This window comes from Rana temporaria, chromosome 2 (genome assembly GCF_905171775.1).
Source record: "Rana temporaria chromosome 2, aRanTem1.1, whole genome shotgun sequence".
NCBI classification, from domain to species: domain Eukaryota; kingdom Metazoa; phylum Chordata; class Amphibia; order Anura; family Ranidae; genus Rana; species Rana temporaria.
This window is the reverse complement of record NC_053490.1, coordinates 101,194,616-101,210,388: the sequence shown is the minus strand read 5'-3', so window position 1 is coordinate 101,210,388 and position 15,773 is coordinate 101,194,616.

The window sequence follows — 15,773 nt, the reverse complement described above, 5'->3', positions numbered from 1 at the left end:
GCACTCCACCTGTCCCCTGTGATATACTGTCTGTGCAGTAAATTGTTTAGGGGTAGGTTCATGCTTCTTGCTATAGGTAGAGAAATATATAGGTGAATCTCTGCCTATTTCACCATATTACACTATTTTTGTATTTAAAATTTCTCAAAATTAGGGCAACATCCTAAATTTGAGAAATATAAGGAAAACGTCAAATAAGGGACGTGGCCGCGGCCGTGGTGCTGCTGGTGGAGCGCCTGTTACAGGGAGAGGACGTGGTCGATCTGTGCCAGCTACACGCACAAGTGAAACACCTTTCTCAGGTGCGAGTAGCCGACAGAGCCTGCAGCGGTATTTGGTCGGGCCTAATCCAGCTCTACGAATGTTGAGGCCAGGAGCAGAACAGGCGGTAGTAGATTGGGTTGCTGACAGTGCCTCCAGTTCCTTCACATTGTTTTCCAACCAGTCTTGTGCTGAAAGTTCAGAGTTGGCGCCTGCAGCCGATGTCCACCATCAGTCTTTCACCTCACCCCCTTGCAAATCAGCCAAGCAGTCTGAGCCCCAAAGCATGCAGCAGTCTCTTCTTCTTTTTGATGAGTCTGTTAGCATGTGTTCCCAGGGCCATCCACCTAGCCCAGCCCCAGAAGGGGAAGAGATTGAGTGCACCGATGCCCAACCACTTATATTTCAAGATGAGTACATGGGGGGACCATCACAGCATGTCTTGGATGATGATGAAACACAGTTGCCAACTGGTGCTTTTGCAATTGTGCAGACCGACAAGGAGGGCAGTGGTGAAGACTGGGTGGAAGATGATGTGGAGGACGATGAGGTCCTCGACCCGACATGGAATCAACCTCATGCAGGTGACCCGTGTAGTTCGGAGGAAGAGGCAGTGGTCGCACAGAGCCACCAGCACAGCAGAAGAGGGAGCAGGGTGCCAAAGCAGAGTGTCCGTCCCCTAGACAGTACGCCTGCTACTGCCCAACGCAGCAAGGGACCGAGCACACCAAAGCCAGGTCCAATGAGTTCCCCAGCGTGGCAGTTCTTCACACAATGTGCTGATGACAAGACACGCGTGGTTTGCACGTTGTGCAATCAGAGCCTGAAGCGAGGCATAAACGTTCTCAACCTAAGCACAACCTGCATGACCAGGCATCTAAGTGCAAAGCACGAGCTGCAGTGGAGTAGACACCTCAAAAACCAAGAAAGGTCTCTGGCTCCTCCTGCTTCCTCTTCTGCATCAGTCTCGGGCCTCTCTGCCTCTTCATCCACCTCTGTAGTGACAGTGCCACCTGCCACCCCTCAATTAGAGGACCGGCAAGCAACACTACCACCTGGATCACCAAACATCTCCACAATGTCCCATGGAAGCATTCAGCTCTCCATCTCCCAAACACTGGAGCGTAAGAGGAAGTACCCCTCTACCCTCCCGCGATCCCTGGCCCTGAATGCCAGCATTTCAAAATTACTGGCCTTTGAAATGCTGTTATTCCGTCTGGTGGAGACGCAGAGTTTTAAAAGCCTGATGGCATTGGCTGTCCCACAGTACGTCGTGCCCAGCCGCCACTACTTTTCCAGGCGAGCCATCCCTTCCCTGCACAACCAAGTGGGGGACAAAATCAGGTGTGCACTGCGCAACGCCATCTGTGCCAAGGTCCACCTAACTACGGATACGTGGACCAGTAAGCACGGTCAGGGACGTTATATCTCCCTAACAGCGCACTGGGTAAATGTAGTGGCGGCTGGGCCTGAGGCGGATAGCAGTTTGGCGCATGTCCTTCCACCACCGAGGATTGCAGGGCGCTTCAGTTTGCCTCCTGTTCCTAACTCCTTCTACTCCTTTTCCTCATCCTCTACCGCCTCCTCATCCAGTCAGCGTAACAAATTCACCACTAACGTCAGCACAGCCATGCGTAAACGCCAGCAGGCAGTTTTAAAACTTTCCTGTTTGGGGGAAAAACCACACACCGCGCAGGAGTTGTGGAGGGACATGGAACAACAGACCGATGAGTGGTTGGCGTAAGTGAGCCTCAAGCCGGGCCTGGTGGTGTGCGATAACGGGCGAAATCTCGTAGCAGCTCTGGGCCTAGCCGGTTTGAAGCACATTCCTTGCCTGGCGCATGTGCTGAATTTGGTGGTGCAGAGTTTCCTGAAAACTTACCCCGATATGCCACAGCTGCTGCAGAAAGTGCGGGCCGTCTGTGCGCACTTTCAGCGTTCTCACCTTGCAGCTCACCTGGCAGCGCTGCAGCTTAACTTCGGCCTTCCCGCTCACCGCCTCATATGTGATGTGCCCACAAGGTGGAACTCCACCTTGCACATGCTGGCCAGACTGTGCGAGCAGCAGCAGGCGATAGTGGAGTTCCAGCTGCAGCACGCACGCGTGAGTCGCTCTGCGGAACAGAACCACTTTACCACCAATAACTGGGCCTCCATGCGAGACCTGTGTGCCTTGTTGCGCTGTTTTGAGTACTCCACCAACATGGCCAGTGCCGATGACGCAGCTCTCAGCGTGACTATCCCAGTTCTATGCCTCCTTGAAAAAACGCTACGGCGATGATGGAAGAGGATGTGGCACAGGAGGAGGAGGAGGAGGAGGAATCGGGATCCTTTCCAAGGCTTTCAGGGCAGTCATTCACAAGTGGCTCTGAGGGTGGGTTCGTGCACCAACAAAGGCCAGGTACACAATTGTCCAGCAAGGGCACAGTTCTGGAGGATGACGCGGTGGAGGATGAGGAGGAGGAAGACATGGAGGAGGAGGAGGAACCATGTTCACAGCAGGATGGCATCCAGACCAGCTCATGGCCATTACTGGTGCGTGGCTGGGGGGATACAGAGGACACAGATGATACACCTCCCACAGAGGACAGCTGTTCGTTGCCTCTAGGCAGCCTGGCACACATGAGCAGTGTGTCCGCAACGACCGGCGTGTTTCGCACATTATAACAGGTGCTGATTACTGGGTGGCCACGCTGCTGGATCCCCGTTACAAGGACAATGTACCGTCCTTAATCCCCTCACTGGAGCGTGAACGCAAGATGCGCGAGTACAAGCGCACGCTGGTAGACGTGCTGCTGGTGCAATTCCCACCTGGCAGCGGGGGAACAGTGGAAGCAGAAGGCGAAGACAGAGGAGGAGGAAGAGGTCGCCAACGCAGCAGGGGCACCGCCAGCACCTCAGAAGGCAGGGTTAGCATGGCCGAAATGTGGAAAAGCTTTGTCAGCACGCCACAGCAAACAGCACCACCAGCTGATATGGAACGTTTTAGCAGGAGGCAGCATTTCAGCAACATGGTGAAGCAGTATGTGTGCACACGCCTACACGTACTGAATGACGGCTATGCCCCCTTAAACTTCTGGGTCTCCAAATTGGGCACATGGCCTGAGCTTGCCCTTTACGCCTTGGAGGTGCTTGCCTGCCCTGCGGCCAGTGTATTGTCTGAACGTGTATTTGGCACGGCAGGGGGCGTTATCACAGACAGGCGCAGCCGCCTGTCCAGAGCCACTGTGGACAAGCTCACGTTCATTAAAATTAACCAGGCATGGATCACAGAGCACTTGTCTGTACCTTGTGCAGAATAGACACCTTACCCAGCCATTGGTTTTTTTCTGATCTTTCTAGGGTTGCCATCTCATCCCTTTAAAAGCAAAAACATATTAATTACACAGGTTCTCTGGCTGATTAAGTTGCTGCTAATTAAACTCACTTGGTGCCTTATCGACAGTAAATTAGCCCCAGAACCTGTGTAATTACTCTGTGTTCTGGTTTAAAGGGATGAGGTAGCAACCCTCACTCTCTCACTCTTTTGGGGTTTACCATAATTAAAAAAATACATATATTAAAACCCAAAACCTGCTGTGTTGGCTACCTCCTCCTCCTCCGCCGTTTCCACCTACACCGCCACATCCACCTCAACCTCCTAATACATATGGACCTTGTCCTCCTAGGTCAAAATTATTTTATTTTTATTTTTATTTTTTTATGTTATTTTATGTTATTTTGAGTTATTTCCCTATCCACATTTATTTTAAGAGTACTTGCCATGCTCTTCCCGACATTTTGCTGCCATTTGCAGCCCTCCAGCCCTTTCCCTTAGTTTTTTAGAAACATTTTTGTAGTCAAAAGTCCGGGTCCCCATTGACTTCAATGGGGTTCGGGTTCGGGTCAAAGTCTGGGTTCGGGTTCGGGTTCGGTCCCGAACCCGAACTTTTTTTTCAAAGTCCGGGTTCGGGTCCGAACCCGAACATCCATGTGTCCGCTCAACTCTAGTTATGAACAGGCTCGGATTTACTCCCTTTGCCGCCCCAAGGCCGGGTCCTTCAATGCCGCCCCCGCCGCACACTATCCGCCGGACACTGCGAAGCGGGGGGGGGGGGGTGCTGCTGCCGAATATTACATTGAGAACCATCTCCCTCTGTTTTCTCTCCTCTCACCATCCGTGACATGACAGGGGGGAACTCCTGAAATGAAAGTGTCCTTTCCTCTCAGCTGCAGTGCCGCCCCTGCACCCACTGCCGCCCCGAGGCCTGGCCTTGTTGGCCTTGTCTGGAATACGGCCCTGGTTATGAATACTTTTTCAAGACACGATATGACCAATATATGGTATAGTAATGCTACTGCACCTTGCTTGTCCAACACTGCTACTGCTCTTACTATTGCTATCACTGCTACTAGTAATTAAAATGATAACAGCAACATATTATATCATGTCAGTAAACAAGAAACCACACGACTTGCAGCTCCAGGCCAGCCATAATGATTATACAATCTTTCTTTTATCTGTCTTCTGTTATTTATTTCTCATAAGTGAACAGTCACGATAACATTTTTAAAACAATGATTATGTGGGAAAATAATGCTGTAGGAGGTTGTCTACATTCTCAAGTTTTTTTTTTAAAATGGAGCCAAGCCCTTTCTAATATTGTAGAAGATAAGATTTTGCTTATATTGCAGTACATTCGGGATCACACCCACCTGTGACATTCTTCACTCAAGTCATTTATAGCATAATGAGTTGGGAGCAAAGACACACATGCAATGAACTCTAGAGGTGGAGAGCCCCCAACTTTTCATATTGGGGTAAATTTACTAAAAATGGAGAGAGCAAAATCTGGTGCAGATGTGTATGGTAGCCAATAAGCTTTTAACGTCAGTTTGTTCAATTAAGTTTTGACCAAAAAAATGGAAGCTGATTTTGCACTCTTCCCTTTCAGTAAATCAAATGTGTAAATCCCCATGTGTCCTGCAGCTCTTGGCATCTACTTAAGCAACAACTGGGTCTCAATGTGTAGAAATAAAATGAAATCATCTTTACGACCATTTTAAAGAGATAGATAGCCAGATTCAGAGACGTTTACGCCGGCGTATCCGTAGATACGCCGTCGTAACTCTGAATCTAAGCCGTCGTACATTTAAGTGTATTCTCAAATTGAGATACACTTAAATGTAGCTAAGATACGTCAGCCTGCGCCGTCGTACCTTAGCTGTCTAGTTCCGCCGGCCGCTAGGGGCGTGAACGCTGATTTACGCCTAGAATGTGTAAATCAGCGAGATACGCCTATTCACGAACGTATGCTTGCCCGTCGCAGTAAAGATACGCCGTTTACGTAAGGCGTTTTCCGGCGTAAAGTTAGTCGAACAAAAAGCTGGCCTAGCCAATGTTAAGTATGGACGTTGTTCCCGCGTAAAATTTTGAAATTTTTACGTCGTTTGCGTAAGTCGTCCGTGAATGGGGCTGGACGTAATTTACGTTCACGTCGAAACCAATACGTCCTTGCGGCGTACTTTGGAGCAATGCACACTGGCATATGTCCATGGACAGCGCATGCGCCGTTCGTTAAAAACGTCAATGACGTCGGGTCACGAGTCATTAACATAAAACACGCCCCCCTGTTCCTCATTTGAATTTGGCGCGCTTACGCAGGCCCATTTACGCTACGCCGCCGTAACTTAGGAGGCAAGTGCTTTGTGAATACAGCACTTGCCTCTCTGACTTACGGCGGCGTAGCGTATATGCGATACGCTACGCCGCCTCAAAGTTAAGCCAGTCTTTCTGAATCTGGCTAAAAATCTTTTAAACACTCCAACTAACCAACAATTTTTCAAAATCACAGCTGGGATACAGTTCACAGTGTGAATATCAGCAATTTCCACATCTTGTTGCTTCCCAATCTCTATATTAATAATAATAAAAATAACAATTAAACATTATTATTATTATTAATAGTATTATTATTATTATTAATCATACTATTATTATATTTATATTTCTTCATGGAATGTCATAGAAAAATTATGTTTTGCTTATTAATTTATTTATTATTATTTATTATTTTATTTTTTTGCCCTGGGCGCTAGACAAAAATAAAGGGATGCACACAGGCTAAAGGACAATACCATGTAAGTTAACACACAAAACACTGACTACTAATGTAAGAGGGTACTGCAAACATTTAATGCGGCACACACCACTTACCACCAAAATTTAGGAGGGTATTTACACCAACATGGAGAGGCACTTACTCATGAGCACTGCATTCTGTAAGCTGCACTGTGCAATCAAGAAGTTATGACTCTCTGACAACTGCATTGAATGCATTAACCACTTAAATACAGGGCACTTTGGCCCGTTTTCTGCCCAGACCAATTTTCACCTTTTAGTGCTCTCACACTTTGAATGACAATTATATATCAGACAGGAGGCTCATATCTTATGCATTATCTTTCTTTATTAATGCCCATAGCAGAAATACAACTTTTTCAGTAATTTCAAGTAGAAAACGTTTAACTGAAAGAAAAGAAAAAACTACAACACCCAGCAGCCCTCAGGCTGGGTCTGCCAATCATGAGGCAGGACAGCCGGCATATAAGGGGCTGCCTCCTTAGACCCTCCCTCTTTCTTTCTGCTCATGGCAGAGCATACAAGATAAGTACTTCATATATCTTTATTCTGTGATTGTATATATATATATATATATATATATATATATATTTATTGTCCCTGATACCGAATGTGGTGTCAGGTAACTTTGTTGAATAATGTTTAATATATTGTGGAATATTGGGGGTTTTCCCTTGTATTCCCCCGATTTTACGTTTTTACTTCTGTCTCCCTGATACCGGATGTCCCGATGTCAGGTAGTTTTGTTGGAAATTTTGGTTGTTTTATTTGGAAAGTTGTGGAATATGGGGGGTCCCCCCTGTTATTCCCCGATTTTTGCACTTTTATGTCTGTTTTCCCTGACACCGCACGGTGTCAGGTAGTTATGTTTGAGCCTTATTTGAAATCTTTCACTTTGATTTCTTTTACTTTTTAGTCATCCTGAAATCCTTCACTTGATTTCTTTTACTTTAGTCATCCTGACTTGGGCTTCCCCGTTTCCCTGGCGCCGGAGCGCTGCGGCGTCCTCCGTGCGGGGTCCGTGCTGTTCCCTTGCTCCCTCAGCGGGCGCCATCTCTGGGCAGCTGTCCCCCCCCTCTCCTTCCTCCCCACGCTCGCCTTCGCGCGCTTGGTCGGTGGGCGGAGTCTCCGCCGCGGCCGCTCCTCCCCCTTCTCGCCGTCTACGGTGCCTCTCTCGATCCGGGTGACACCTCGGCGTTCCCCCCCCCTATCTCCGAGCAGGACGGGAAAGAGCGGGTCTCATCGACCGCTCTGTCCCTCACATCCACGGCTCAGTTAAGACTCCAGAGGCCGTAGTCTCGCGAGACTTTGCCTCTGGAGTTAAAATCTCGTCAGGCTCTCCTCCCACCGCAAGCTGTCAGCGGTGTTGGAGGCAGGAACCTTACATGTTTCCATTAATTAAAGGCTAATCTATACATGAATATAAATTAAATAAATAAATTAAATATATAAATTAAATAAATAAATTAATTAAATAAATTAAATAAATAAATTAAATAAATTAAATAAATAAATAAATAAATAAATAAAATAAATAAAATAAATAAATAAATTAAATAAATACATTAAATTAAATAAATAAATCTAATTAAATAAATAAATAAATATTAATTCTTGTTTCTGGGGAATTTATTCCCTAGAATAGATACCTCATTTATCAGGAAAATAATTAATAAAAATATAGATAAACACATCTAAATAAATAATATTTATATAATGTACAAATAAATACATTTATAGCATGTTCCTGTACATGCCTGCCATATGTTACTGTGCTGTTTCACGGTGCTGTCCGCAGACAGCAGATTCTTCTCCTGTGGCTGACGATTGGACCTTACCCCTGCTAGCGCCCCTGTCGGAGTGGACACAGTCCTGGCAGGCCGAGCCTACCTCAGTGCGGCACAGGTTCAAGAACTGATCGGTAGGTCCATCCAGGCTACCATGGCGTCGGTTCCAACCCGCCTGTGCCCCTATGTCCGGACCAGCCGACAATGGTATACGGCCCCTAAATAGGGCAAGGTGTCCCAATGACACCGCCTCCGACTCCCCGGCAGGGGAAGTAAATAACATGTCCCAGGCAGTACCCTCCCAGGACTGCCGACCCACTGCCCTCCCAGACTCCTACCGACCCCCGAGCCTCGGGGAGATGCACATGCAGAGGCAGCAGTCCACTAGACGGACTAAGCCAGACTCATTCGTGGATTCTTCTAGAACAGTCCACGGAGTCCGAGGCGGCTAACACCTTGAGTCTGAGGATGATGATGATGATTATGAGAGCAGTGGGCACATGGCGCTTCATGACGACGCCAACCCTGTGTCCCAGGGTGAAACATTATTGGACTCTCGTGGAGAGCCATTTTTCGATCAGGGGGCGCTTATCCACCCACACTCCGGTGACTGGGCACCCCAATATATCGAATACTGGATCCGGAGATCGGTCGGTAAAGCTAACCGAAACATGTTGTGGGCGGAATGCCCGCCTTTCCAGTACCAAATAAGATTGTGCACACTCCCGAGGTGGACCCATACTCTTGAGGTATCTCACCAAACACGGGAAGTATTCCTAGGGGAATAGAGAGGACCTTTTAAGACCACACAGGACAGGGTCTTAGATCTTTGGACCTATCACCAAACCCTACGCCTTAGTGAGCAGGCTACCGCCTCTGTACAGCCGGTTGACCTAGCCCAACTTAGGGGCTGGGCCCAACGGGCAGTTTTGCCCCCTGGAATGCGCGTACACTTCGTGTTCGACAGAACGCCGCCGCTCAATCCTAAGGAAACTTGACCCCAACGGCCCCACCTAGCCGAATCAGAACACGGATCGGCCGCCGTAGACATGTTAGGCGGGTTCACCAGACATGGACCTGGTCCCCCATCCCATTCGGGTTTTCAAACCTGTACACCGTCCTAATAGACAACGAGTTGCAAGACCTTGAACCAAACAAGCGTTCATTTTCCTGGTCAGGGAAAGTGGGACGGTTATCGCCCAGTGTTAACTTGTGAAATCTCACCAAATTACGGCACCCTGCGGAACAGGGGCGAGGTGGATCAGCTACTTGTACAACCTACTCTTAATGGCTCGTTCTCCTCACCTGACGAACAAACACGCCTCCTGGACGGGCGGATCGCTTCAGGATCTGGGACTCCTCATAAATCACACCAACCGAGCGATCCTTCGGCTGCCCATGACCACTTAGGCGCCATCTGCAAAGGAGCAGGTTTAGCTCAGGGCTAGGGTGCCTGCCCTGCATGCATTTGATTCTGGGTTCAAGCCCAGGATAGTCTGCGATGTCACGGACCAGGGCTCAGCGTGGCCGCATCTCCACTGTTAGATCAGTATCGTGCTGGGCAAGCAACGGGTGTCCTTACGCGGACTGGCTCGCTTAGTCGGCCTGTTATCGGCGTCAATCCAGGCCATTTTCCAGCCCCTCTTCACTATCGAGCCCCCCAGAGACTCGAGGCTCTACACCTTCGCTAAGGGTTTTCGCTATGCAGACGAAGTCGCTTTGGACGCAGTAGCCATAGTGGAACTACGGTGGTGTTTACGTCATGCTGTCAAATGGAACGGCGAGTCCGTCTTCAATTCTACACCGGATTTCGTCATAGGGTCGGATGCCAGCCGCCTCGGCTGGGGTACTCGGTGCAGCCCCTCGTCCACAGGAGGGACGCGGTCCGCAGAGGAATCTCTGCTGCACATCATCACTGGAATCCCGGCGGCTTTCTTGCCACCAGGAGTCTACTGCCACACACATCAACCTGCTGTGTGTTCTTGCAGATAGACAACGTAACCACAGTCCAGTACGTTGATCGCTTTGGGGGCCCCAGATCCAGTCCTAGCGGTTCTGGCAAAAGACTTCGGGCCTTTCTGCCTGGAACGCAGCATCGTTCCGGTTGCGGAATATAGCCCAGGCTATTCCAATATGGTGGCAGATTGGAATTCTCGTTACCTGGCTGATTCCAGTGATTGCCGACTGCACCGACCAGTGTTCCTGGCCCTCGCTCACCTAAGGGATCCTTCTCTATGGACCCGTTCACCTCTCGCCTCATCCATCAGCTCCCGCACTTTTACAACCGGAAGCCGGATCCGGAGGCGCACACTGTGGACGCCCTCGGCCAACCTGGTCACTGGGGACACACTACGCGTTTCTCCCCGTTCCCGATGACCCTCTGGGTCCTTCTCGTAGCAAACCTGAGAGCATCAGTCGTGCGGCTCACTCCGCGGTGGCCGACACAACCATGGTTTTCCCCTCCTTCTGGAGATGACTGTGGATCTCCCCAGGTTGCTTCCTCACTCCCCTCATCTCCTTGCCGGTCCGAAGGGGGATCTGCACCCGCTCCTCACGAAACACACCCTACCTCTCTTCGCAGGGTTGGTTTCGGGGTGCCGGTCGCGGACAGCGACTTTTCGAGAGCGACTAGGGATCCCTTTTTCCTTGGCCTGGACCCGGGAATAGATCGGCATCTCGATCAGCCGGGGGTCTCTGGGTTTCCCGGTGTGATCAACGACAGGTTGATCCCTTTAAAGGCGCCTGGGTCTGTAGTAGCCTACTGTTGGGCGGACTTTTGATTCCGGGAGGCCCTTTAGCTCCCTTAACGTCTATCGCTCTGCGATCTCAGCCTACCGCTCCCTTGTAGACTTGCCCGGTGGGTAAAAATCCGTCGGTGTGCCGACTTGGTAGGCGTTAGGTTGAAACGCCCATCTCGCCCAAGTATCAACACTCTTGGATGTGACCAAGGCCCTGAACATGTCCTCGGACTGGGGGGGACAATGGCACTCTATCTTTGAGGTTACTGCCTTTCAAACTTACTGTCCTCTCGTATCTGATTCCGCCTAACGTGTGTCAGGCGTACGGACGTTGGACGTTTCCAGGCGTCGGTTCTCGCCTCAGAATCAGGTTTTCCGGAGTTCTTAGGACAAAGACGGGACTTCAAGCGGTTTTCTACCCGCTCTTCTCCGCGCATCCACGCCTGTGTGTGTCCCGCTGCCTACAGACTTGCGAGTCCTTGTCGGCCCGTTGCGATCTTCGCAATTCTCCCTACTCCTCGTTTTCCTACGTTAAACCTCATTTTCCGGTTTCCGCGACTACGCTAGCCAGAGGGGTACGGTCGGTCATGGGAATGACAGGGTTTGACATAACCCTGGTTGGTGCCCACTCCTACTGAGGGGTGGTGGCTATTAAGGTCGTCACCTCGGTAGGCTCCCTCTAGGACCTACTGCTAGCGGCGGACTGGTCGTCCCGACCACCTTCCACCAATTCTGCTTTAGACCGGAGGAACACATATCTATGTCAGTTTTGTAGTTTATTTCGACTGTTATCTTTAATATATACATTGTTGTAGCTTTGAACTTGCATAAGATATGAGCCTCCTGTCTGATATATAATTCGAGATTTTCCTAGCTTGTGACGGAAAATATTAATTATATGAAGACAGGAGGCGAGTATCTTCCCTCCCAACCCAACCCTATCACGATGTTGTCTCTCTTGTTCTAGGCCATTGCATCACGCATCCTACAGGTCGGAGGCTGATACGCCCCGGGACTTCGTTTTTCAATATCACCGTCGAGATTGCGGTTCCCATTTCGATCCATGGGTTTTTGTGCACCACAGACCGGAAGTGGAGGTTCCTACTGCGTTCCGGATCCGGAGCATGGATGCCGTCGACTGAATCCTGTCCGGAAGTTCCAGTTTGCCAGGCTCCCGGTGTTTCAAACTGTTTTTTCTATTCCAGGTTTCCTGCCGATTCGCCTCAAGAAAGAGGAAGGGTCTAAGGAGGCAGCCCCTTATATGCCGGCTGTCCTGCCTCATGATTGGCAGACCCAGCCTGAGGGCTGCTGGGTGTTGTAGTTTTTTCTTTTCTTTCAGTTAAACGTTTTCTACTTGAAATTACTGAAAAAGTTGTATTTCTGCTATGGGCATTAATAAAGAAAGATAATGCATAAGATACTCGCCTCCTGTCTTCATATAATTAATATTTTCCGTCACAAGCTAGGAAAATCTCGAATTATTCAGTCATGCAACACTGTACCCAAACAACATTTTTATCATTTCGTTCCCCACACAAATAGAGCTTTCTTTTGGTGGTATTTAATCACCACTGGGTTTTCTTGTTTTAGTGAAAAAAGAGCTGATTTTTTTTGTTTCTATTATACAATTTTGCAAATACCATATTTATTGGCGTATAACACGCACTTTTTTCCCCTTAAAATCAGGGGAAAATTGTTGGTGCGTGTTATACGGCGAATGGCTGCCTCAGGCCTGGTACACACGATAGGATTGATCCGCGGATACGGTCCTCCGGACCGTATCCGTGGGTAAATCCTCTGGCGGATTTGGATCCGTTGGCATATACTCACCATCGGATCCAAATCTGCGCGGAATTCAACTGGGGTGACGTGTCGCGCCGTCGCCGCGATGATGACGCGGCGACGTGCGCGACGCTGCCATATAAGGAAATTTACGCATGCGTCGAATCATTACGACGCATGCGAGGGACAGGTTCGGACGGATCGATCCGGTGAGTCTCTACAGACCACCTGATCGATCCGCTGGAGCCGATTCCAGCGGATAGATTTGTTAGCATGCTAACAAATTTTTATCTGCTGGAAATCGGAAATATCCGCGGATAAATATCCGCTGGAACGTACACACCAGGGGATCTATCCGCTGAAACCGATCCGCTGAGATTTTTCAGCGGATGGATCCTCTCGTGTGTACGGGGCCTCAGAGGGAACAAACTGAGTGTAAGTAATTTTTGTTCATAAATATGGGCCAAAGTTTATACTGCTTCATATCTTTGGTAAAAATAACCAAAATTAGTGGATATTATTTAGTCTGTGGGAAAGTTATAGAGCCTACAACCTATGGTACCAATCACTGAAAATTTATGACACCTGTTCACACCTGATGTTCTGATGGCCTATCTCATTTCTTGAGGCCCTGAAATGTCAGGACAGTTCAGGTGGTCCCCGGGTTACAAACAAGATAGGGTCTGTAGGTTTGTTCTTAAAGCGGTTCTCCACCCTAAAGTGGAGTCCCGCTGATCGGAACCCTCCCCCCTCCGGTGTCACATTTGACACCTTTCAGGGGGGAGGGGGGTGCAGACACCTGTATTTGCACCCACTTCCGGCCACACGCTACGGGCGAAAGACGGGTTTTTCTGACTTCCCGTCTGTCGCCCGTTGTGTGCTGGGAACACTCGGCTCCCAGCACACAGCGTGTGAGCCAATCGGCGGGCGCAGCGCGACTCGCGCATGCGCCGTAGGGAACCGGGCAGTGAAGCCGCAGCGCTTCACTTCCTGGTTCCCTTCACCGAGGATGGAGGGGGGAGCAGCAGAGAGACGAGCGATCGCTCGTGCTCTGCTGCGATCAGCACTGGACTCCAGGACAGGTAAGTGTCCTAATATTAAAAGTCAGCAGCTGCAGTATTTGTAGCTGCTGGCTTTTAATATTTTTTCCCCGTGGCACATCCGCTTTAAGTTGAATCTGTTTGTAAGTTGGGACAGGTACATTTTTTAAGTGTAGCTACAGCCCATTTTTTTTAAAAGGGGTTGTAAAGGTTCGTTTTTTTTTTCACCTAAATGCATCCTATGCATTAAGGTGAAAAAAAACTGGCAATGATGGCCCCCCAGCCCCCCCCCCCCCCATTTTTCTTACCTGAACCCGTTCACGTGCTGTGCTCGCCCCCGACGTCCTCTTCTCCACTCAGTCTGGCCGTTGATTGGTTAGATTGGATGCATTGATAGCAGCATAGCCATTGGCTTGCGCTGCTGTCAATCACATCCAATGATGTGGGACGCCGGGGGCAGGGCCGAGTGATAGATACAGTCTGCGGCTAAAGCTGGCTGTATCACCGGAGCGCGCCCGCCCGCTGAAGCGTCATCAAGGGCGGGACGAGGGACTGGACGAGGGACATCGAGGCATGGTAGAAGCACGGCTGACCCCAGAAGGTAAGTGCCGGGGGGGGGGGAATTTTACAGGTCACAGTGGCAGCATTTTGCTGGGCACAGTGGCAACAATTCTGGGGCACAGTGGCTACAATTGATGGGCACAGTGGCGAAAATTGCGGGGCACAGTGGCTACAATTGCGGGGCACAGTGGCGACAATTGCGGGGCACATTGGCGACAATTGCGGGGCACAGTGGCTACAATTGCGGGGCACAGTGGCTACAATTGATGGGCACAGTGGCTACAATTGATGGCACAGTGGTAACAATTGATGGCACAGTGGTAACAATTGATGTCACAGTGGTGACAATTGATGGGCACAGTGGTGACAATTGATGGGCACAGTGGTGACAATTGATGGCAAAGTGGTGACAATTGATGGCATGGCATAGTGGTGGCAATTGATGGCAAAGTGGTGACAATTGATGGCATGGCACAGTGGTGACAATTGATGGCAAAGTGGCTGTGTTTGATGGCATGGCACAGTGACTGCGTTTGATGGCATGGCATAGTGGTGACAATTGATGGCACAGTGGCTGCGTTTGATGGCATGGCACAGTGACTGTAATGTAACGGGGTCCAGAGGTGCGGTACTGTATAATGTAAAAGTGGTCTAGAGGTGCAGGGTGCTGTGTAATGTAAAAGGGGTCCAGAGGTGCAGTACTGTATAATGTAAAAGTGGTCCAGAGGTGCAGGGTGCTGTGTAATGTAAAGGGGTCCAGAGGTGCAGGGTGCTGTGTAATGTAAAAATGGTCCAGAGGTGCAGTGCTGTGTAATGTAAAAGGGGTCCAGAGGTGCAGTGCTGTGTAATGTAAAGGGGAACAGAGGTGCGGTACTGCATAATGTAAAAGTGGTCCAGAGGTGCAGGGTGCTGTGTAATGTAAAAGGGGTCCAGAGGTCCAGTGCTGTGTAATGTAAAGGAGTCCAGAGGTGCGGTACTGTATAATGTAAAAGTGGTCCAGAGGTGCAGGGTGCTGTGTAATGTAAAGGGGTCCAGAGGTGCAGGGTGCTGTGTAATGTAAAAATGGTCCAGAGGTGCAGTGCTGTGTAATGTAAAAGGGGTCCAGAGGTGCAGTGCTCTGGAATGTAAAGGGGAACAGATGTGCGGTACTGCATAATGTAAAAGTAGTCCAGACGTGCAGGGTGCTGTGTAATGTAAAGGGGCCCAGAGGTGCAGGGTGCTGTGTAATGTAAAAGTGGTCCAGAGGTGCAGTGCTGTGTAATGTAAAAGGGGTCCAAAGGTGCAGTGCTGTGTAATGTAAAGGGGTTCAGAGGTGCGGTACTGTATAATGTAAAAGTGGTCCATCTACTCTTGGTCCGGCCCCCGGGTCCAATATATGAACCCATTGTGGCCATTGAGTCAAAAAGTTTGACCACCCCTGGTATAGACTGTCAATTGAGGCCATCAGGTTAATCCCTAGGTAGGAGATTGCATTTTCATGCCA